Genomic DNA, 6,943 nt, shown 5'->3' on the forward strand with positions numbered 1-6,943 from the left:
GAGAATGGCAATAAATAAGTAAATTAGACAGTATGTTAAAACCTAAGGCTGACTCCTAGTGACCCTATACAAGGTTTCCAAGACGATACATCTGTGTGAGCTTCATCCTTCTCCCGTAGGTCGGTAGGCTTTGTTTTTCCTTAGATGGTGTGCTAGAAAACTCTCCCTGCCATGGAGTTGATTCTGACTCACAGCTACCCTATAGGACAGGGTAGAACTGTCCCAGTGGATTTCCAAGACTGTAACTCTTTATGTTAGTAGAAAGCCTCAGCTTTCTCCCATGATGTGGCTGGTGGTTTCGAACTGCTGACCTCATGGTTAACGGCCGAATGCTTCCTATACTATGGCACCAGGGCTCCTTATATAGGGTATTAGAAGGCAGGAAAGGCTTTGGAGAAAAATAAAGGGTGAGCACGATCTCATGCAGACCTTAGAATCTACAACGCAGCTCCAAGGTCTGTTCTATAGGGAGAGAAACTGAGGCAAAAAGGGGTTCAAGTAATCTGGCCAAAGTCTCCCCATGAGCAAACCGCGGTGTTGAGATGAAAATTCATGCTGATCTCACTACAGAGCAGTGCCTGCTTTATCGTGCTATCCCACACACACTCATTTAGAAACACATTCTGGAGAAAAGGAAAGCGTTTTTATGAGCTCCTTTCTCTTAAAATGCTCCACTCAACAACAACAAAAAAATTAAATAAATAAATAAATATGGAGAAATTAAAAAAAAAAAAAGAAAGAAAAAAGAGCTCCACTTTAATTCTTTAGAAACATCAGCTGATGGCCAGGCTCCTCGGGACTTACTCATTTCCCCGCATTGCCGGGATTTTCCACATGGCCAGAGCCACTCTGTCCTGGGGCTCGATGTCCCTGCCCGCCGCTGGCGGCAGTTGATGGCTTCATCTTTCTTGAAGCTTCCCTCTTTCCGCTCAGTTATACGGCCCCTTTCATCTTCCCCTTGCTCCCTGGACTTGCCTTGCTCCATACACGCGTTATGCTCCTGACTGCTCCGGCCAGATGGCCCTGCTCTGACCAAGGTTCAGGTTCAGGGGCATCCCCTCTCTGACCAAGGTTCAGGGCCTCCCTCATGCCAGTGGCCCCAGATGGTTCCTGTTGGCCAGCCTCTGCTGAGCTTTAGAGCAGAACAGCACATCGAACGTGGACCTTGTTTTCTCTCTTCCGAGTTCCAACCAGAGAGAATACCCACACTGCCCGGCCGTCATCCGAACCAAGGGAGGGAGCCTACGCATCTTCTCCTCATTTCCTTCCACAGCCCGTGAGTGCCCAGCTGTGTGGAATCCAGCAGAGCGGCTCACTGTCCAGCCTGAGCGCGGACGCTCCCTCCTCCCCGTCTCTGCCCAAGCCCGGGTCAGCCTGGCTCTCGCTTGGTCTCTCTCCCAGGCTGCAGCGTGGTGATCTCTAGGAAATCCAAGCTGATGGCGCAGCCTGAGGGACACGCCATGGAGCTGCATGGTGGGCTGGTTACTGAGTCGGTTCCGACCCACCACGGCCCTGTGCACAGCAGGACGAAACCCTGCCCAGCCCTGCGCATGCTCACAAGGTTCCTCGGGCGGAGCCCGTGGCTCAGCCACCGTGTCAGCCCTTCTCCGTGAGGGCCTCCCTCTCTCTCACTGCCCCTCCACTTTACCGAACATGATGTCCTTCTCGGGGCCCGGTCTCTCCTGACACCGTGTCCACATCTGATGGAGTCTCCCATCCCGGCCTCCAAGGAGTCCTCTGGTTGCACTTCTTCCGAAGCAGCTTTGTTCGTCCTTTAGCAGTCCACGGTCCTTGCCTTCGTCTCGGCCAGCACCACAGTTCAAATGCATCCACTCCTTGCTGTCTTCCTTATTCAGTGTCCAACTTCCACCTGCAGATGAGGCGAGTGACAACACCACGCCGTGGGGCAGGTGCCCCTCAGTCCTCACAAGAGCACCCTGGCTTTTCCACACTCTGACAAGGTCTTGTGCAGCAGGTTCACCCAGGGCTTCATCACTTCTGGCCACAGTGCACACCTGCAGGCCTTTCTGGTCTGAAAAAGCCAAGTTGCCATGGGGCCGATCCAAACTCTTGGTGACCTCATGTGTGCCCGAGGTTTTTCAGTGGCTGACCTTCTGGCTGTAGATCACCAGGCCTTGCTTCTGAAATACACTTGAATCATCAACTGGACACATCAACTACTAGCACCACCCAGGACTCCCTGTGTGAGTGAGCTTCGCTTACCTCATGGTCACCATATTCCTTCTCTCTGCCGCCCTTAGTGACAACCATTTGGCACTACCTGTGGTGTCCCAAACACACCCTGGCATGCATCCCTTGGTCCCTAACAGCTACTCATCTGAGGCTATGTGCCTCCTCTGGGAGGAGCTCTCAGGTGGTGCCGAGGGATAAGGGCTGGGCTGCTAACCAAAGGTTGGGGGTTTGAATCCACTAGCAGGTCTGTGGGAGAAAGAGGTGCCAACCTGCTTCTGGAAAGCTTGACAGTCTCAGAAACTTTGTGGACTACATCTACGCTGTCCTGTCCAGTGGCTATGAGTTGGAATTGACTCCACAATGCAGTGCGGTTATTTATTGACCTCATTGGTTTGGGAAGCCTTCTTAAGTTCTCTGGGTCTGAATGAGCTCCTCTACCCTGCACTTCTCAATGAGCTTTACCCCATTGTCCTAGAAAACTGTAAGCTACAAAAGGTCAGTTATGCAAAAGGAGACACTGGCGTGGGGTGTCATGGCGTTGGTTCCAACTCGATGTACGACAGAAGGAGACATCACCCCGTCCTGTGCCGGCCTCATGACTGCTGTCCTATTGTAGCCACTGTGTCAAGCCCTCTAGGTTTTTCCTGTTTCCCTTACCCACCACCGTGGCTAGTGTATAAAGTGATCTCTTAATAATTGCTCACTGGCAGACTGTACTTTATACAGACTACAGACTGAAGTTTGGGTTTTTCTTTGATGACTTCCCTACCAAAATCCACTTCACTAGAACTCATGAATCTCATTTAGCTAATGTTGATAGGAAGCAAAGCCCTACTTCACCGAAAGGAGCGTAAATAAAAAAGAAGAAAATACAAACAATGGTTACAAATAGTGTCGTGAGCAGAGATTTCTAGGGCAAGTATTGGTCTAATCAACAGGCTCCAAATGCGGTTTTCCTCTCAGAAATGCCATTAGAACGCTGGTTGTAGGCACAGTTCACCTGCCTGAGCCTCATTTCTCTTATGTGAATAACAGAGAGCTGGATCCAAAGACCTCCAAGTTCATTTCCAGCTCCCAGACACCATGTCTGGGGGTTGATTTTGTTGTGTGTCAACTTGGCAAAGCCATAGTATCCAGTTGTTTGAAAAACTGGTAGTTCGGTTGCTATTATAAGGAGTCCTGGTGGCATATTGGTTAAGCACTGGGTGCCAATCGAAAGTGGCTTTACCCGCTCCACACCAGGCTTCCTTCTGCAACAGATGTGGGCCACACGCTTGCTCACTCTCTTTCTGCACCATCTTGGTTCTTCGTTCCCTGTACACAATGCCTGGCGAATCCATCACAGAATCCGTCCCTGCACAGAGCAGGAGCTGCCACAGCCCCAGGCTGAGAAAGGATCTGGAACTGAATCTGATGGTGATGAACCAGGACCTGAGCTCGAGGAGCAGGATTCTACGCAGGCAACCACTCGAGCCCAGCTGGTGACACAGCTGACATTGATGACGAACCAGTCAGTAAAGCCAAGCAGAGTCCAAATGGAAAGAAGGCATGGAAGGGTATGTCCAAACTGGGTCTTTGGCAAATCACAGGGGTTACCAGGGTCATTATCTGCAAATCTAAGAATATCCTCTTTGTCATCACAAAGCCAGATGTCTACAAGAGTCCTGCTTCAGACACCTACAGAGTTTGAGGGGAAGCCAAGATTGAGGACTTATCTCAGCAAGCACAGCTGGCAGCTGCTGAAAAATTCAAAGTTCAAGGTGAAGTTGTCTTGAACATTCAAGAAAACACACAACTCCAACTCTACAAGAGGGAAGTGAAGAGGAAGAGGTTGATGAGACAGATGTGGAAGTCAAGGACATAGAACTGGTCATGTCATAAGCCAACGGATCAAGAGCAAAGGCAGTTCGAACCCCGAGGAACAACAGTCCTGACATTATAGAAGCTATTACGGATTTAACAATGTAACCAGCTGAAAACAAAGATGTGTGTGCATGTACACGCGTGTGCAGTTTGGTTTGAAATTTGTACTGTTTCTATCATTAATAAAGTTATGGCTTCTTACTAGATGGAGAGATGGCACCCTAGAATGCCTTATGGGCAATTCCCCTCTGTCATGTGGAGTCACTATTTATTGAAATCAGTCAACAGCACCAAACAACACAACAGCACAATAGCCAGTGTGGTGGTTATAAACTGCTGACATATCATCCAATCAGCTGGTCTCAAGGAAAGACTACCTTCTACAAAGCAGCAGGCTGACTTAATCAGGTGACGGCCTTGCAAGCAAAGACAGAGTTTGGCAAGGGTGTGCTATGCCTCCACACTGTCAAGAAGGCATTTTTGCCGGAACACTTTTTCTCTTTATTCTTCTTGTCGCCTGACTTACATTTTCGGAGAGTCTGCATGAATCTCCAGGCTGTGGCCTGACCTACGACCTGGTGCTTGCCAGTCTCCCAACAGCACCTGTGACCGTGTAAGTCAATTCCCTGAGGCAAATCTCTCTTTAGAGCTCTCTCTGCACGTATATGCAAGGCAGCTTCAAAAAGCTTGTGGGAAAATTCCATTATTTTTCCATGAACATTTTGAAATCCCTTCGTATCTCCAGAGACTGGACTGAAGAAGAATCTCACCCGAGGTCATCACCTTTGTTTTAACTGCCTTTACCGGTGTCTGTCTGACCCACAAGTCAACTGCCTTCTTTTGCGTGGTCTTATGCATGGGCTACTGCAGCTATGGTATTACTGTGGAACCCGTCCTTCACCACAGTTGACTGGCTTAGGAGGGGGTCTCTGACCCAGGCTGGGCCAACTAGTGACCTTTACCTGGCAACCGAGGATTGGCTTAAGGTGGACGAGGTTCAGTAGAAGCTGGGCTCTTAAAGAGAACCAACACTATCCAGCCACTTGTTCAATGAATAAGCTTATACTTAGTTGTCTATGAGCACTTATAATATGCTCGGCATTGTTTGCGATCCTTTCCTCTGGGTGGAAAAAGACAAAACCACACCCATGGTGACCCCATATGAGTCGGAGGAGGTCAGCGCTTCATAAGGTTTTTAGTGGCTATGATTTTTCGGAGATATCTCTGGGTGGATTTGAACCATCAACTTTTTGGCTTTCAATGTCAGGGTCTCCTCTATAGGGTAGAGAAAGTCTCAACTGTTTTCCTGATGGTTTTCCAGTTTCTCACCCTCTAACCTTCAGCACGATGTCCTCTTTCCATGGGTCAGTGGCTCAATTGTTACCATTGTCAATTGCAACTGAGAGTGTCAGCTATTGACTGCTTGTCACCACTGGCTCTCTCGGACCTGCCTGAGTCATTGTTCCACCTCTGTTGCTGGCACTTTTTATGTCCCTTCTTAAGGCAATTTTACTAAAGATCATCCAACAATGGTTACAGCAGCATACTGACAGGGAACTCCCAGGAGTTCAGATTGGATTCAGAAGGGGACGTGGAACAAAGGATATCATAGCTGATGTCAGTTGGATCTTGGTTCAAAGCAGAGAATACCAGAAAGATGTTTACTTGTGTTTCATTGACTATGCAAAGGTATCTGACTGTATAGGTCATAATAAACTGTGGATGTCCTTGACAAGAATGGGAATTCTGGAACACTTCACTGTGGTCATGAGGAACTTGCACATGGATCAAGTGACAGCTGTGGGAAGAGAACAAGGGAGTACTGCATGGTTTAAAATCAGGAAAGGTATGCATCCGGGTTGTAGCCTCTAACCATACTTGTTCAGCCTCTATTCTGAGCAAATCATCAGAGAAGCTGGATTATATGAAGAAGGATGTGGCATTAGAATGGGAGGAAGGCTAATTAACACTTTGTGGTATACAAATGACACAGCCTTGCTTGCTGAAAGTGAGGAGGAATTGAAGCACTTGCTGACCAAGATCGTGGATCACAGCCTTCAGTATGGATTACAACTCAATAAAAGGAAGACCAAAATCTTCACAACTGGACTGATAGGTAAGCTCATGATCAATGGAGAAAAGGTTGATGTTGTCAAGGATTTTGTCCTGCTTGGATCTGCAATCAATGCTCATGGAAGCAGCAGTCAAGAAATCAAAAGACGTATTGTTTTAGGTAAATCAGCTGCACAAGATCTTTAAAGAGTGTTGAAGAGCAAGGTTAGTTCTCTGAGGACTAATGTGTGCCTGACCTAAGCCATGGTATTCTCCATTGCATCACATACACGTGAAAGTTGGACATTGAATACAGAAGAACGTGGAAGAAGGGATGCATTTGAATTGTGGTGCGGGAGAAGAATTTGAAAGTACCATGAACTGCTAAAAGGACAAACATCTGTACTGGAAGAAGGCCAGGGTGCTCCTTAGAGGCAAAGATAGCAAGGCTTCATCTTACAATCTTTGGACATATTGTTAGGACAGAAAGTTAAAAAAAAAAAGATCAATAAGCATCTGACAAACTTACGGTGAAAGCCTTCCCTGGGCTCACTTATTAGAAAACCATATCGGGCTGTAGCTGCTAGTTGCCATGGAACTGGATTCATAGTGGTGCCCAGAAGCAGACCACCAAGTTGTTCTTGAAGGAGCCTCTCAGTGGGTTTAAGCAACCAGTCTTTTGTGCAATAGGTAGTCAAGTGTGTGGCCACCTGTGCCATGCCAGAAGTGAGGAACAGGAGTGGATTTTCTGTCTGGTTGAGCAGGGGAAAGTCCTAGGTTCAAGCCAACACTATGCCCCTGTCCAGTTGCACAGCCAAACATTATGGTGTGCAGA

The 6,943-nt window shown here is 47.9% G+C and overlaps 1 protein-coding gene and 1 pseudogene across 1 annotated transcript in view; one reads left to right on the forward strand and one right to left on the reverse strand.

Moving 5' to 3' along the window:
• Nucleotides 1-6,943, reverse strand: part of LOC123520979 (sec1 family domain-containing protein 2-like) — a 36,472-nt gene that overhangs the window by 18,014 nt on the left and 11,515 nt on the right. The gene's annotated exons all lie outside the window — the stretch shown is intronic.
• LOC101640802 lies at nucleotides 3,517-4,161 on the forward strand (annotated as a pseudogene).

The sequence above is a fragment of the Echinops telfairi genome, unplaced genomic scaffold (assembly GCF_000313985.2).
Source record: "Echinops telfairi isolate 266 unplaced genomic scaffold, ASM31398v2 ScPeMD7_7468;HRSCAF=8506_0, whole genome shotgun sequence".
NCBI lineage: Eukaryota > Metazoa > Chordata > Mammalia > Afrosoricida > Tenrecidae > Echinops > Echinops telfairi.